This window comes from Urocitellus parryii, chromosome 1, assembly GCF_045843805.1.
Source record: "Urocitellus parryii isolate mUroPar1 chromosome 1, mUroPar1.hap1, whole genome shotgun sequence".
NCBI lineage: Eukaryota > Metazoa > Chordata > Mammalia > Rodentia > Sciuridae > Urocitellus > Urocitellus parryii.
Window position 1 is genome coordinate 77958679 of NC_135531.1, and position 18199 is coordinate 77976877.

General features: G+C 35.5%; 1 long non-coding RNA gene across 4 annotated transcripts in view; it reads left to right on the plus strand.

The window, feature by feature from the left end:
* The window catches only part of LOC144255745 (uncharacterized), a 471309-nt gene that overhangs the window by 236498 nt on the left and 216612 nt on the right, over positions 1-18199 (plus strand). For all 4 annotated transcript variants that reach the window (XR_013343913.1, XR_013343911.1, XR_013343914.1 and 1 more), the window contains one exon: positions 4321-4437. This is a non-coding gene — a long non-coding RNA (uncharacterized LOC144255745). The remainder of the gene's footprint in view (positions 1-4320; positions 4438-18199) is intronic.

An 18199-nucleotide genomic window follows, 5' to 3' on the forward strand; every position in this document is an offset into this window, starting at 1 on the left:
AAATTATTTTTATTATCATTGATTTAATCAGTTTATCTATATCTTCTTTATTTTGTTTTTGAAAATGTATTTTTTTCTATAAGCTTATCATTTAAATTGAGACACTAAGATTATTTTTATAAAATTAGAGTCTTTCATTCTAATATCTTGTAATTTTTTTATATCTTGTAATTTTTAACAATTGGAAAAATGCTGTGTTGATTACTCTCCTTATATATTGCCAATTTTCTCTAAATCTCATTTTTAATTCTGTTATGCTTTATTAATGTAAATTTGTTTATTTTTTGATTTATTAAAAATATGTTACCTTTAATTACTCTTTTTACTTTCTTTAAGTTTACATTATCCTGTAGTTTATTGAAGTTGTATCCATAGTCCAGATTTTCATTATTTGTTGATCAGTAATGAGAGACTATTTGTTCCCAACAATGGTTTTAACCATCTCTTATAATTTGAAAAAATTAAATAAGATGTTATTTTTTAAAATTATCTTTAGAGAATTAAAAGCAAGAAAATGAAGACAACTCATAATCTAAGTATCAGGTTTAACAAATTTTAACTTTTTATAGCATTTTCTTTCTTTCTTGCCTCTTAACTTTTATGCATATAAAATGTCATCATACTACATATGCAATTTATATTTCTTAGCTTTTCAGTTAATTATATTAGTGCCAATTATATTAGTGCCAGAAATTTCAAATCTATATCACCATTTTTGATAGCTGCATGGATACATTGTTAAATGCTTGAATATACAATGGTTTTTAAATTTAAAAAAATTTTAAGTTACATGTAAAAATTTTATGTATTTATGGAGTACCATGTAATGTTTTTATATATGTTCACATTGTGTAGTTTTCAAATCAGGGTAAACTTATGTGTCTCCTCAAACTTTTACCATTAATTTATGTGATATACCATAATTTATGTAAACTACCCTTTATTGATGAACAAATATTAAAGCAATTCCTGTTTTATGTTATGTATTTAATATAAAATGAGGGAATAAGTAATTTATAAGGTAGTTACCTAAAAAATGTTTTATTGGAAATGATTGTGTGTGCCTCCTCTTGTGGCAACCTTATGATTTATTTAGTGTGTACTCTAAATACAGAATTGTTTAGGGTCACTGGAGATGGGCATGTTAATTTTCATAAGTTTATTGGGCTTCCTTCCAAATTGGTTATGTCATTTACACTTTCACCAGCACGTGTGAGAGAATTCCACACCTTCCAGCACCTCTAGCTATCAATAATGTTGTAGTCATCACCAGCCTGATAGCCTCATTATAGTTTTAATTTTTATTTCTTTAATTATTGGTGAGATTAAAGTTTTGATACATTTATTGACTAGTTAACATATACTAATATGATTTATATGTAAACATATGTAAATATTTAGTTCATTTAAACAGTACCTGGTACAAAATAAGTGCTAAGTGACTACTATTTCTTTATTTCAGTTTTATTTTCTAAATTGCCTATAATGATCCTTTTCTTCTTTTCTATTGATGTTTATTTTATTTTATTTTCTGGGGGGAATATACCAGGGTTTGAAGCCAAAGGCACTCAACCACAGAGCCACATCCTCATTTATTTTTTTTTTTTTTATGTTTTTGGTTTTGAGACAGGGTCTCACTAAGGTGCATAGGGCCTCACAAAGTTGCTGAGGGCTGGCTTTAAACTTGTGATCTTCCTGCCTCAGCCTTTGGAGCTGTACGTTCCACCACAACTGGCTTGATGTTTATTTTTAAATTGTCTTTTAAAAGGATATTTGAGTTCACTTTGACCCCGGAGTTAATTAGGAGTATGACATTCTTTCTTGTCTCTTTACTTTTATTCATATAAAATATCATCATACTACAGAGATTTTTCTTATATAAATTGTATTCAATTTCTACCTTAATTTTTTTTTTCTGCTTGGATGCATATAGTATTCATCATTTACCCCTGAAATATTAAAACTTCAAAAGACCTCTTTTCACTAATCTTCCATATTATGAAGTCTTTTTATTCTAACATTTTATAATTTTCTTATATTATATCTTCAGTTATTGCTTCTGTCTCATTTTCTTCTGGTATTGTCTGGCATACTATTTAATGACATTGGATTTTTACTATTTGTATAATATACTTGTATCATTCTTTTTCTCATCTTTAAATCTTTGCTCTTTTTTTTCTGCATTCTGAAAGAACCTTTTAAGTTTATTCTTCATGCCACTAATTTCATTTTCTGCAGGGTCAGTTCTATCTTTACTGCCTCCATTCTAGATTAGAGTTATAATACTTTACTTTTTGTCTCTTTACCTTCCCCTTTTATGTTTGCTATCTTTTACTCAAGCGAACTTCTTTTTAGTAAGTAAAGCCTCATTTTATCTTTTATAGTGCATGTTTTCATAATTTTATGGGAACATGAGACACATGATTCTACTATTTACCTCTATTTCCTATATAGTGAGTAACTTTTAAGTTTTCCTATTCAAAATCTTGAATGGTGCATTGTTTTTTTATACCATAGAATATTTTCAAAGCCCCATCTCCAGTATTTTTTAGAGGGAGCAGTGGACTACCCTTTGGGTAGTTTAGACTTGTGCTTTCTTCTGTGGAGCTTGACTCTAGTTGATTATCAAAAATGTCCTCAGTTCACAGATTTACCTCCCACAGCCTGTGGGGAGAAAGAAGGAAGGTGGACACCTGGGTACACCAACAGTGGAATGTTGGCTGTGTGGGTTTTCTCACCATATTAGGTGAAGCTGCTTTGCAGGTGTCGGGTTTCTAAGTCCAGTTTTGTCTACTGCCTCTTCCTTAACCAGCTTGCCTCAGGCCTTACACAACCTGCAGCTGAGCCCAGCTGCCTTCACAACTGCACTCTTACTGCATCCTATGACCTGTAAGAATTCAGGAACTTCAAAAAACACTCACTCCAAATACTAGAGCTCAGCCTGAGCAAAACAAAGCCAAAGGGGCATATTTTCACTCTGCTGTCTTAGCGCCTCTAACCATAGCATCTTATCATTCCAAATAGGAAACTATGTCCTGGAGAATATGAGAGTTGTGCCTTAGTGATTGGTTTTATTTGCTTTTTATCTGATTTACTTTACTTATAGCTGAAACTTTTCTTAGTTTTTGTGTGTGGAGGTTGTATGCTTAGCTTATAAATTCAGAGGTGTTTTTCTCTTGTCTTTTAGTACTTCTGAACATTTCAGTGGAAATCTGAGAGTAAAGGATGTGAGACTCCTGTGCTCTGATTTATATTTCCAGTTCTTTTAACATTAGCCTGTTGACCATAACAGATTTTCATAGAATAGCTGATGACTGAATGAAGGATAGACATCATTCTGAATTGAAGGGATACTAGTTGTTTTATGTGACTTTAATATTTTTCTTGCATATGGGATTTCTTCATATTTCTATGCTAGGTACTTCAAATGCAAATACTGATAATAAGGTCTGCAACAGAAAAAAAATGGACTACTCTTGAAATAAGATCAAATATTTATTACTTAATTCATAAAATAAATTTTGTCTGCAATTCTCAGAGACACAGTAGACATAAGGATGAATAAGGAATGGCCTCTAACCTCTACAAGGAGTCTCATATGATAATAATATATTATATGATATAGTGGCAGTAACTACTTCCTCCCCCCACCCCCCAGGTCAAACATAAGAACTATTTCTTGAAAATGGAAGCATTCAGGATAATGAAATGTTTTTCTTTTTCTTTTTTTTTTTCTTTCTGGCAATGGAAATCTTGTTGATTCAAGCAATTCAATGAAAGAATTATTTTACTAGGGGCTTATAAGAGATTGGGAGAAAGATTGGGAGAATGTTTATCTCACTAATCCTGGGGTAATTGAGGAAGAATTTCCTCTCTTCTGTGATGCCTAGACTCACTGGAGTCAGAGAAGTTAAATTTGACTGAATTTACATGTTAAGTATATTTTTCCTAAATACATGTGATTTTTCACTTTGTTAATAATTGGCATCAATGTGCAATCACATATTTATTTTAAGTACTGTTATAGTATTCCTATCCACATATAGAATGGGAGACAGAATATAGCTTCACTTTCAGAAGAAGACACATTTTATTTCTGAACTTTCTAAATTCTAGTCACTGTATGCCACTAATTGAAAATATTTTGCTCAACAGAAATAAAGATTATCTTTATTCAGCGGCAGGCATGTGGATCTTATCAAATATACAAATATAAAATGGATTATCAAATGTAAAAATGGATTTTTTCTGCCTACCCTCATTTAAGCCTCCTTTTGGTAAAATTGCCCTAACTTATTTTTGTTCCATTTTGTCTTCTAGGACTATCAAATGAGGTACTCCTTGCCCAATGCATTGACCACGTGGATCAAGCTATATCCATGAGACTTCCATGTTTTCCTGAGAATTGCTTACCTCATAAAACTGTTGAAGGATTAAGTGAGTTAATGCTTGCAAAGTCTTTAGAAGCATTACTAACACAGATTAAGTGGTACATAGTGTGGGCTTTCATCATTTTCAATCAGAGCGACACAGAAAAATATTAAAGTCACATAAAACAACTAGTATCCCTTCAATTCAGAATGATGTCCATCCTTCATTCAATCATCAACTATTCTAGGATGCTTAGAATGATTAGAGTTGGAAACTTCTGGCCCCACTGCCTTAAGACACTCTCTTTGTTCCTCTACACTGCTCCAAAAGGCAGCCCAATTCTTATTCTTCTCACAGTCTAATTATGAAGCATTTCCTAAAGTTCTATGAATTATCTCATATCTTTCCAATAAATTCACTCAGTAAATGATTCAACTCTCTGTTTCTTACAATCCAAGAATCTTGGTGGATAAAGGGAAGATATTAGTAAAGCTACAAACATTGCAGTTAAGTAATATTCCTCCCAAATTGCATTTATGTTTTACTTTGTAATGTGTTCTCTTACTCCTTCTGAATATGGTACTCTTTCATTCTGGGAAATTATATCAAGCAAAATAATAAGAACATACTAGGATCATGTGAAAGAAAAGATTGGAACAAGAGAAAGTATGGAAATAAGTAGCTATCCCCTCAGTAGCACTAATTCTTAGGGAAAAGTCACCATTATCAACACCAAAGTCACATATGCCAGATGCTGTGTTTGGAAATTCACAGATACTATTTCCAACTATTATATTAGGTTTTTACATAATATTAAACCCATTTTAGAGATGGAAGAGCTGAATGTTAGAGGCTTGCTTAGCAGTTAGAAGCTAACTGGATATCTAGCACAAGTCTTCTCACTACAGAACCTGTACTCTCTAAAATGACTTGCCTGAATTTTTTTAAATTGTGAAATTTTTAAAAATTGTTTTTATGCTTGCATGGAATATTAAGTTGAAAACTTAATATTTAGTTATTAATGTTTATTGGTATTTATTTATTTATTATATTTTAATATTTATTGGTATTTATTCATTTTTTCATTAAGTATTTATTGAATGACTGTATGGGTAATTAAGGTGTCCATGAGTTTGTGTAGTCTTGTAGTCTTTTCTAGCCTTGAGGGATATGTCTTAAGAAGTAGCAATGGAAAAGTGCATGCAGAAGATTAAATTAAATCTAAATATGTCTCAAAGACAATAACAGTAACTACTCCTTATTTTATCCCAGGTAATCCACTTGCAATTTATTTCAATAGATGACAAAAATCAACTTATTTCTTCCTTGTGCCCCTATCTTCAATCAATTCTATTATTCTAACATACATTCATACTGTGGTATGTTTAGGAACTTTCTAAGTTCTAGAAAATTTTAGTTCACTTATTTTAGGATCCTGCTATGCAGCAAGAATGTGAAGGGTATCATTTGCTAAAGAGAAAGTGGCTAGAGTCCTAAGTATGCCAGTACTGCTATTAAGGTTTTAGACACACCTGCATAGTACTAGAGGTGAGTAGCCACAACCCCAGGGAGCTAGAATGCAATGATTATGCAGAAACTTTTACAATATCTACAGTCTAAGCTGACAACCACTTACCCTCACCTTTTTTAGCACTAATAAAGGGATCTTGCAAGAACATACAGAAAATTGCGTTTTAACCTTTTCCCTCCCTTGATTTCATGTGATATATTATCCCAGTTTAGCAATAGAAGGAAAGAGATTAAACAAGTTGCCCTGTTTACAGCAGAGTTTACTTTGTGCAGAAGAAATTTTCTGTGTGCTCAGAGATACCAATGTTTGCTTTCCATGTAATGGAAAAAAAAAAAAACCCATAAAGGTAATGAGTAGACACTCTAGCAGCTACCAAAGAAGCACAACTCAGCTTTGGTTGTCCCTGGGCAGGAAGGTTCTGCATATTCAGATTCATTATTATTAATTCATTTTATTTTTCAAGACTTGGTCTATGGGAGATTGTAAAATCTATTCAGTGGTGAAAGGGAACATATGATTTCTGTGGAAAATTAAACTGAAGAAAAGAACAAAATGAGATAGAAAGTATAAATGCCAGAATAAACAATTCAGGACAAAATAGGGTAGGCAGCACACGAGTGTGAGCTTTTGTTATTACTAAGCAGAGTGGCAGATGATTAGAAAGTGGTTAGAGCTGGAACATTCTGACCTCCAGTATCAGTCTCCTAAAGAAGCTTAAAATACAAACAACAAAAAAGCAAACAACCCCGCCCCAAACTCTTTTTTTCATAACTGGTTTGGACATACTAAAATATCCTGCCTCCTTTTTATTTCTTTTCAAGCATCTTCGTTGTTGTTAGAAGGTAAAGATCAGTTCCCTTATAGAGAAACAATGTATGTCTAATTTTATCCTTTCTCATTCTGTTTTAACCTTTTTGCACTCCTTGGGTGATAACTGAGAAGAATGGAGTTATATGGAAGAGTGTGAGCTCTGTGTGTCCCTAGGGAGAACCAGGCTGAACCAGAAGAGATCCCATAAGCAGCACCAGCTGCCCTTTGGATTGGGGAACAGGAGATTGTAGATCCTCCAAGGTAGGGGTGGCTGAGAAGCCCAGACAGACACTCAGGGAACATTCCCAAACTATAGCATTCCAGGTTAGTGGTTCTAAACAGGGCAGAGCTTATCAGATACAGACTCAAGGGTCCCAAACAAACATTCCAAACTCTCCTGCTTTCTTAACATGCAATTCTGAGATCAGGTAGAATTCTGAGCTACCATTCTATGTATTTTTATAGTTGCAGATGGACACAATATCTTTATTTTTATGTGGTTCTGAGGATCAAACCCAGGGCCTCACATGTGCTGGGCAAGTGCTCTACTGCTGAACCCCAACCCCAACCCCCATTCTAAGTCTTTTGTGAAGAATAGCTTCTGACTCCATTGACACAATTGCTAGCTTGCCAGGCATGTGAACTAGCACCACTGTGTTCTTGAAAGGTAAGAAGTTTGGAGCCAGTTTCTCAGTACATTCACCTTAATAAAGAGAACCTCTCCACCCCCCTGAAATTGACATATTTCATTTGCTTTCCCATTTCTGGTTTGGTTTTGTCCTGGAAAAATATTAGGCAGCTAGATAAGTGATCTTAGAGATAAATATTGAAGGATAATAATTTCACTCATTGGAGGTTTCAGAGAAATGGAAATCTACCTGCTGAAGTCTCAAAACCTTTTAAAATATTTGTATTTTTCTTGATGATTCAGAATTCTCATTATAAATGTGGTTTATTTTGCATGATCTACAATATATTAAGAAAGTTATTGTGCAGGCAGATCATTTTTTTCTGTGATTTTTATTTTATGTTGGGTTATGGCTTTGGTTGGCCGTCAGTGCTGTCTCCTCTTTGAAGGCCAGCTGTCTTGTTGCTCCTGTCAGTGTGTCGCCTGAGGATGCACATCCCTTCATTTCGTTTCTAATCTTTGTGGACTGCAGTACCATAGAGCCAAGCTGCTCAGAACAAGGTCTTAATTAGAATGAACTGGATTCTGGACAGAGGTCTGGCAATCCCTCCTGGGAGTAACTGTTCCAGCTTTGGGATCTGAATGCCCTGATGTGTATTCTGCCTGCTTGGAAGGTTTTGTTTACGTGTTTTTATTGTGTTTACCAGCGCACAGTTTGTTACTGAGGACTCCAAGTTAGTAAAGTGGTTAGTTTAGAATATCTGAGGAGTTTTTGTCTTTAGTACAAAATTTGGAGTGAGCATGGGTCCATGTGTGTCAGCATATTCCCGTAGATCATGTTCAAGCTAATGGGGAAAAAAAAAAAAAAAAGGCAGTGCCCAGCTGGAAGAGGGAGCAAATACAAGTCAGAACATTGATTTTATTTTCCTCTCAGGATATCAGCAATGCTGGGCCTTGGGTTGCAGCGGGAAGGACTTGACTTTTCCTTCCTGTCATTTTATTTCTCCACCAGAAAATCACTTAGCAGCTGTCATAGTCACACAAACCCTTGGCTGCTTAGTAGCTTAGAAAAATGCAACCCTTTTCTATGTGCGATAATCAGAGCAAAGAAAAGCATCTGCAGGGTTATCTTAAGGAAGCAAAGTAGAACTAATTAATGCCTAATCTCCAAAGAAAGCCGCCACCCCGCTGGCTGCTGTCCCAGGGAAGGCAAGGCATTAGGTGCCACAGAGCAGCTGTACACAGAGACTGAATGCTTGGGTTCAAAAGGAAATGCGTTCCTGTTATACCTGCTGTCTATAGTAGCCGCTTGGGGGTTCAGGCAGTGCTACTACTTATGGGGGACATATTCAACCAAGCATGTTATAAATCTGTACACCTTTGCGGTCTGTGAGACGGACTTCATCTTGGATGTCTGCTTTTTGTAGTGAACAACATATAAATACACCTGCCAAAGATGATAACGAACTGTCACCAAGTATTCTTGGCCTCCCCTTTATTTATTTCTTCAGATTTGCCTATTCTCTCCACCATCCTCTTCCAATTCTGTTTTTTTTTTTTTTCCTCCTTTGCTCCTTGTCCATTTGGGGCCCTTTCTGAACGTGTATTTTAGTTAGAACACTTGATGCACATTGGCTGGGTGTAAAGAGAGGGAAAACTGTTTTAATGACCATCAGGCTTTCAGTGTCTGCAGTCAGCACAGTTCAGGCTGAGTTAAATAGCATGGTATCCATGGTGAGAGAGGCGGAACGCACCAGGCCTTTGTGCCAAAGGGAGATGAAACACGTGCTGTATATCTGGACGTGTTTAAAGGCAGTGATTTCAAAGTTCTGATCCTGAGTTTATTATTACTAATCAGCTTGCAAGACAGAATAAGAACATACAAAAGCAAATGGCAAAGTGGGATGAAGCTCCAAAAGACTTAAAATTAAAGCCAGATAGAAATGGGTTAGAATAAAAAGATGCTTAATAATTCATATTTAATTTAATGTCTGTGACTTTAAAAAATAAGCAGTTATTTCAGCTTTTAAGGGACAAGTTTTATATCCTACTAAGACCTTAGATAATGATTCACAATGAAAGAATTATAATGTGCCAACTCTTACATATTTGAATTGTTGTATTAGCAATGTTCTAAGAGAAAAAAGTTTGGAGTATTTGCAAGAGATTCGTTTTGTTTTTCCTATAATGAGTCAATCTATGGCTTTTAAATATTTTTTTAGTTGCAAATACCTTTATTTATTTTCCTGTGATTCTGGGGATTGAACCCAGTGCTTCACATGTGCTAGATAAGTGCTCTACCACTGATTTACAACCCTGACCCCTATGGCTTTTTAATTTTGATGTCAGGTTTACTAGGAAAAATTATTACCTGTTAGTACTGTTAAGATTTTCTCATCTGTGGGCATGATTCAATGCATTTATTGGTGGCAGAAGACTTGAACTTCTCTTGGAGCTTCCCTTCTTTAATAAAAGTAATTATAGCTCTTTATGGAGAGAAATTGTTTTGATAATCTATCACCAATTTATCTAGGGATTAAATATTGATCTTTGTCACATAGCTGCCATATACCATTTTAACTTGTATTATTCCAGAATTGTTTTTCATGGAGTAGTATTTACAGATGATAAAAAGTTATATGGAACATAAAAGAAGAAAACACTGAAGAACCGTTCAAAATACATAAGACATCTGTTTTCATCATTCATAGATTGATTGTATAGCACTTCTTATGATGTGGATATGAAATATTCCTCAAAAGAACTGCAGGGATAGTCAGAGGTGAAATGATTAGATTATGAAAGCTGTAACCTAATCAGTCCATCCTAGTTTGAATGGACTGACTGGGTGGTCACAGTAGGCATAGCTGGAGGAGATGGGTCCCTGGGGGTATACCCTGGAAGGGTGCATCTTCCCTGAACCCCTTTCCTGTCTTCTCCTATCTTTGCTTCCTGAATTCCATGAAATGAGCAGTTTTCCTCTGCTCTTAGCCATGCTGTGCTGCCTCACCTTGGGCCCACAGCAACAGAGTCGGCCATCTATGGACTGAGGACTCTGAAACCATTATGTCCAAATAAACTTTTCCTTCTCTAAGTTGCTCTTGTCAGGTATTTTGGTCACAGTGGCAAAAAATGACTAATACAGTACCTTCAACTCATTTGCAATTTTCTTATGATTATTAGGTGAATGTGGTATTATGAAGTCTGATACAGACCAGGCATGGAGAATATAGTTTGCTCAATAAGGAGGTCAGGAGTCTGAATAATGTGTTCCGATTTTGACATCACCTTTAGTTCTATGAACTTGAAAAATTATTCAAATTCTCTGTGCCTTATTTTCTTCTTTTACAAAGAGGATGTAATGGGGCTTTCCTCATAGAATTGTTGAAAAACTATACACAATCAATTAAAACCCAGAGTTCAGTGCCTGGTGAATGGTTAAGGTGTAACATATGTTTATAATGACTGGTTAGGGTGTTCCAACTGCAAAAAAAGCCACAATTTCTGCACAAATTCTGACAAACTGAAGACACTTCCAAAACAGAGAAGTCCATTGTCTTTGAAAGAGGCCTATGTGTGATATCAAAATTAGCTAGATTAAACACAATAAACAAAGCAAAGCAATAAATTTCACTTTGCAGGTACATGATAAATATTTGCTTTATTAATGAGAATTGGATTTTAGGCATTAGGAACTCATAGACTCAAAAGCTTTCTGAATTGAGTGTGGAAATTTAAGTAAATGTCACCTTCTCTAACTGTCCCACTCAGTGTTTTAATCTCTTCTACCATGTTTCCATGAATAACAATTATACTATACTTGAACCTTTCCAGTGATGCAAGAAGAGTCAATTCTGATGAACAGAAAGATGTCTCAGGATGGGCTGAAATCTGCTTCTCTTTCTCTCACCCTTCTTTCCCTCTCTTTTGTGGCTTCTCTGTATATTAGTGGCTTACATATTTGAATATAGCTACTTTTGAGTATTTTCATTCTCTTCCCTTTCCAAACACAAAACCTCAATTCTTTCAAACTTTCTCAAACAACAGTATTTCAAGTCCTCTTATGTTGCAACCCATGAACTTTGGAACTGAACATATTTCAGTTAGAAATTGCATTTAGCTGCAACAGGAACCAACAAACTAGTGGCCTAAAAAGACAGAGGTTTATTTTTCTCTCTTAATAAAAAGAAATATTGCATATTGCTGTGGCAGGCCAGAGACAATGTGATAACTCAGTAAATTTATCAGGGACCCAGGATTTTTGAAGTCTTCTCAGCCATCCTGAAGGTGTGATTCTTATTCTCATGTGATACAGGTGACCGTTATAGCCATGTATTCCTGTTCCAGGCAGGAAAGAGATGGTGTGGGCAGAAAGCAACAGGGACAACCTCTGGGGTTTCCCTCCTCCTCCAAGGAGCTCTTCTGGACACCTTAGCAGAAACTCTTCCTTACCATTGGCCATAATCAAATTACATGCTCAACCATAATGGAAGATTTTTAAGCAAGGTGTTATTTCTTCTCTGAATAAAAATGATGTTCTTTTGGTAAAAGCAACAACAACAATAACAACAACAAGCAGTATGATAGATATAAGGTGGACAGAGATAGTCTGCATTAGACTGTCCTCTTAAGCTACCCCCTTTTAAAATGGGGTCTCCCTCCTTTACCCACAGTCTAAATTTGGGATATCCTTGAAGAGTAAAGTAGGAATACATCTGTCTCCAAAAACTCAACTTCTAGAAAATGTTACCAACTAATTAAAATATCACAGGCAAAAGTACAAAGCTGTCATTTCTTGGGCAAAGCTTTACTTAACCAACTCATTTTATCTAAGAGTCAATAATCTTAATGCTTATCAAGGCTTCCCACCTGTTGAAAGTTGAAAGCCTGCTTTTGCCAGGATTGTTTTTTTATTCTGTGTTGTTACTTAGATATTAATGTAGTAAACCCATAAGCCAGTCTCCAATTAAGCGGATTTCTTCATAAGGACAAGACTTAGTAAAATGCGTAAGAATAAGTGGCATAGTTGTAAATTTTGTGAAGATATAAGTCAGTGAATGAGGGTCTATGTTATATGTGTTAGTGCCATTTATATTTCAAGAAATTATTCAAGAGTGCAGAGTCTTGCTGGGATGGATGATGCCTAGTAACTTCACATAATCACTCTGCTATTAACTTCTCTTTCTCTTTCCTTCGAAAAGAATCCCAGATTTCACTGGAAGGATAAGGCTCCCCACCTCCCAACCTTTTACCCCACAAAAATAGCATAGTAGTACCCTTTAGGAATAACTATTAATAAAACCAAAGAAAATGCATGCTTACTCTACAAAGAGTTCTGGCAATTTGTGCCTGGTCTCTGAAAAGGAAAGGAGGTGAGATAAGAAGAGCAATTGGTACCTAACAGATATCAACCAGTCCAAACATCTGGCCACAGTGAAGCCTGGCCCTAGCTAGCTGTAGTTTCACTGATAGCCAGATATCAGTGAAAGGAACAAATCAGGGCCTTCTTCTTGCCTAAGTCTCATGAATACAGAAATGTGATTAACTGTCTTTATCCCTACCCCCCACCAAAAAAAAAAAAAAAAAAAAAACCTAGAGAAGAGACTCAGGGGATTGTTTCCCTGGGCTCTTTAGAAAAGGAATTGTCTCAGCACTTACTTCTGACAATTATGACTGAGTGCAGTGGTGCCTGCCTATAATCCCAGCAATGCAGGAGGCTGAGGCAAGATGATTGCAAGTCCAAGTCCAATGTCAGCATCTTAGCAAGGCCTTAAGCAACTTATTGTCTCAAAATTTAAAAAATTAAAAATAAAAGGGGGGTTGGGGATGTGGCTTGGTGGTAAAGTGCTTCTGGATTGAATCCCAAGTACTGGGGGAAAAGGTAGTAATGATTAACATCACTTCTAAGGGCAGCTTAACAAATTTGACAAATATCCTTCCTGCTGTTATTTCTCCATTTTCATGTTCATGCTAAAGTTGAAACCCTATAAACTCTTAACTACCTAGTTTCCCAAATGCCTACGTTTCTGATATAGAATAGGATGGAATTTAAGATCACAATCCAGGAACTGGGGGTGCACACAGGTTGTGTCTTACTCTTATTGACTCTGATAAAATTTTATCCAACAGTCACTAAAGGTTTCTCTTGGACAGTTTTCCATCAGCCCAAAGAAGAAGAAGCAAAAATATGGTACAAAATATGGTTACTGATTTCCTAAAGGTATGGTAACTTTGGTAATGGGAGGAGGAAAAAAATATAAGAATGTATTTTGCTTTTGCATTATAATCATAAAGCCATGTTTTCTATGAGTTCCAATTGCCACCATTCATTCACATAGTACTGTACCATATGCTTCACACTAACTTCTAAAGACTCATGGTTCTATGAGAAACTGTTCCTGCTCTCATAAAGCTTATGTTTAAGTGACTACAAACAACTTATGTTAACATCAAATTTTAGAATTCTTCAAGCGCACCAACTATGCATAACAAAATCTCAAAGGAGTTAAAGTATGCATTGAGTGTTCCATTTTAAAAGTGAAGACATCGAGGCTCACAGCAGTTAAGCAACTAGCTAGAATGCACAAAAAGTAATAACAGAGTTAGATGTCAATTCTTTGTAAGTTCACATCTTACAGAGATGTGATGAGTTATTTATATATGAAATTTTATTATAAGAACATTAGGTAAAGTTTGATGTCTGTATTTTGACATCTTTCATGATAATAATGTTCTGACCTAGATTCCTGAAATATAGGTAGTTCATCCAGGTTGATTCATACATTGCAGATCTGAACTATTGATAAAATGAGATAGAAAAAATTGGTAATTGAAATTGTTACTTGTTGAATTCCTCTAATGCTAAAGAATGTCAAGAGTCTGACACTTACGGATTGGTTTCTATCATTTGCCAACTGTTAAAGAATTAATAAAGACATAAGGGCTATTAGGAAGTGTATATTGAGAAACATCCATTCATATTTAAATGATTACTTGAGAAAATGAAATTTTGTCCCCCAGGTTCCAAAGAAATAACATAATGTTTTTTTTCCTTTTTAAAATAACCAAAAATAGAGACATTTCTCCTCCTCCTCCTCCTCCTCCTCCTCCTCCTCCTCCTCCTCCTCCTCTTCCTCCTCCTTCTCCTCCTCCTTCTTCTTCTAAATCTTTTTTTTCCACACAACTTTTGAGTTCTGATCCTAAAGTAGATTTTATGTGGTTGTTGTCTTTCTTTGCATAGCCTGTTAAAAGAGAGTTTAATCTATCCAGGGCTAACACAGAAATATAGATTTGGTCAGGAAATGATTCACACTTGTTGCTTGTTTTAGTTGGCTTTTTTTTCACTGCTATGATCAAAAGACTTGACAAGAACAATTAGAGGAGGAAAGGTTTATTTGGGGGCTCATGGTTTCAGAGGGCTCAGTCCATAGATGGCTGACTTCATTGCTCTGAGACTGAAGTGAGGCAGAACATCATGGAGGGGTGTGGTAGAGGATAGCTGCTCAGGACTTGAAACCAGGAAGCAGAGAGAGAGAGCTCTGCTTCTGTATATTAGCCTCTACATTTACACATTCATAATTAGAATGCCTGCACTCTTCTTTTATGGGCAAGTGTTGTGACAAATTTGTCAAAATATATATAGCAAAGGCACACCCTACCTTCCTAGAGTTAACACCCAGTTATTACTTATCAGTGGATTAATACATTGATTAGGGCAAAATTCTCATAACCCAATCATTTCGCCTCTGAACTTTCTTGCATTGTCTCACACATGAGCTACATGAGCTTTTGGGGGACACCTCACACACAAACCATAATATTTCTCTTCAAAGTAAGTGGTTATCCAACCTGGCGCATACCAACATCACCTGGGGAGCTTGTAAAATAAGGTACCCCAGAACCACAGTGTCTCTAAGGGTGGGACCAAGGCATCAGAACTATATAAAAATACCCCTAGGTGATTCTAATGTGCATCTTGGGTTGAGGATTGCTAGAAACTCCTATTGGAAAGCAAACAAACTAAATTAATTGTTACTAAATAGTGAATAGCTTCTAATTTTCACATTTCCCAAATTAGAACCTAGTGGAGAATCTGGTCAGTGTGACAAAGCTTCTCTCATCCAGCTGGACAACTGGTCTGCTTATGTGGGCCTACCTTTGAATTCAGCTTCCTAAAGCCAAATGTGGCTTTAGGAATGTCTGTCTTTCAGAAGACTATTTGTAAAACTGAAATTTGTAAGAATATAAATACATTTTGATTGTCCAGACCTTTGATTGTACATCTATCTTCATGCCTTTAGAGATGGAGCTATGCCATGACAGTGAGAATAAAATAGACCCTCCCAAATCATGTGCATATTAGACCACTTAAAGAGCTATTTCTTTTTAAAGATATTTTTAAGGGTATTGTTTAAAAAGTATTTTTGGTCTAATACAGAAGTGGCTGAATATCAAATTATCCATCTATTGCTCAGATTTTCTAGATACATAGTGTATCTTCCTAGCCATTAATTTTTTTCTGTATATTAACCTTACATTTATACATTTATAATTAGAATGCCTACACTCTTCTTTTATGGGCAAGTGTTGTGACAAACATTTGTCAAATCCTCCTGTAATAAAGTGTGTGCACAATGGGGTCAAATAAAACAGACTTTGTATCCTGATTTGGCTTCCTACTAGCTGTGTGACTTTGGGAGAATAGTTAATCTCTGAGACTTATTTTTCTTATTTATAAAATAGTTCCTGGTTCTTTTTTCTTAATTATTATTTTTATTTATATATGACAGTGGAATGCATTCCAATTCTTATTATACATATAGAGTAGATTTTTGCATATCTCTGTTTGTATACAAAGTATATTCACACCAATTAATGTCTTCATACATGTACTTTGGATAATAATGTCCATCACATTCCACCATCATTTCTAACCCTATGCCCCCTCCCTTCCCCTCCCACCCCTCTGCCCTATCTAGAGTTCCTCTATTCCTCCCATGCTCCCCCTCCCTACCCGACTATGATTCAGCCTCCTTATATCAGAGAAAACATTTGGCATTTGGTTTGGGGGGGAATTGGCTAACTTCACTTAGCATTATTTTCTCTAACTCCTTCCATTTCCTGCAAATGCTATGATTTTATTCCCATTTATTGCTGAGTAATATTCCATTGTGTATACATGCCACATTTTTTTTTATCCATTCATCTACTGAAGGGCATCTAGGTTGGTTCCACAGTTTTCTATTGTGAATTGAGCTGCTATAAACATTGATGTGGCTGTGTCCCTGTAGTATGCTGTTTCTAAGTCCTTTAGGTATAGACCTAGGAGAGGGATAGTTGATTGTGGAGTTTATAAAAGAATTCATATAAACATATGGCATAGTACCGATAACATAAGCACTAAATATTGTTATTGGTATTTCTTTTATTGTTATTCAATTCTTTGAACAAAAAGCATAGAAGAAAAATGATTAATTCCTTTAGAGATTAAGAATTATTTAATGGAAAAAAGTTGCCTTTGCCTCTATTGAAACTATTTGAAATGTAATAATTTGAGCATCTAAAATCTAAAATCAAGATGTATGACATAGCATATTTTATTTCAAAGGAATGTCACACAATTTCATCTATCTTGGCATATGCTTTACCAAAGTCCCTTTTGTCTGTTCCCAGCATTTTGTAGGAGAGACTTAGGACCATGCACCTGAGAGAGGAGAGAAATTCATGCTCTTTCTGGCAAGTTTTAGGCATTCATTCCTTGGGAATGGGGTGGAGTGGGGTGGGGTAGGATCTGATCAAAGTAAAACATTGCTGCAACTCTCAGTCTTTTTAAAACATGATTTCCAATCCTTATTTGGATGTTAATATAAGGATTTATTGCTGAATTTATTTAGGGTGATAGACAAACTCCGGGAACAGCATGTACAGATAATCATGATCTTCCAGTTGCTTTACGGAAATGTCCATATGCTGACCTACTTTCATTACCTTTCCAGAGCACAGGGCTTCCTGGTGCATTTCTCTCTCTCTCTCTCTCTCTCTCTCTCTCTCTCTCTCTCTCTCTCTCTCTCTCAGTATATCTTGGTGACATTATTATAAGGAGATTTCATTTTATCACTCATTTCAGAAACAAAATACAAACAGAAACAATAAAGGGCTTAATCTAAAGATTAAAGCAAATCTCAAGGAGCAGGAATGAAAAGTACTTTGGTTTCTAATTTTCTTCCCTCCTGGTGGCTTTTATTTTTCTCTCCTCACTGATGCTCGTAGGGCATTGCAATTTACATCTATCTTTGCCATATCCCTCTCTTATTTAATCCCTTCCTCGTGTGTACTTTTAATATCTATTTCTGTACACAAGAAAAATTGACTACTTAGCTCTTGAGGGTGAAAGAAGCTGGCCATGTATGTAAATTTTCATGGAATTTTCTCTGAATTTTGCTCAAACAAAATTCAAAATTTTGTTTGAATTCTTGCCCAGAGCTATGCTGTTAGCTACAAAAGTAGGCATTGATTGACCTATAATAAAAGAAGAGTTTCTGATACCAGGAATATTTTCTTTTGGGAGCAGGTGAGAATTGAAGGCCCTTCTATCTTTATGAATTCTCCACTAGAATACTAATTTTTAATCTCTACACGGAGACTGAATTTTATATTCCTATTAACTTTTAGAGTGCATGTCACCTTCTCTCTCTTCTATTAGGCATATTTGTTCAAGTCTTTTCAGTTATTCCACATTAGAATTTTACATGGACCAAAAGCTGCATTTCTTTTGTAGCTTATGTGGCAAGCACCAAATGATTAGGAAACAAAAAGAGTTCATTTTCCTACCCTGAACCAGATGAGTCATATTCTGGGTC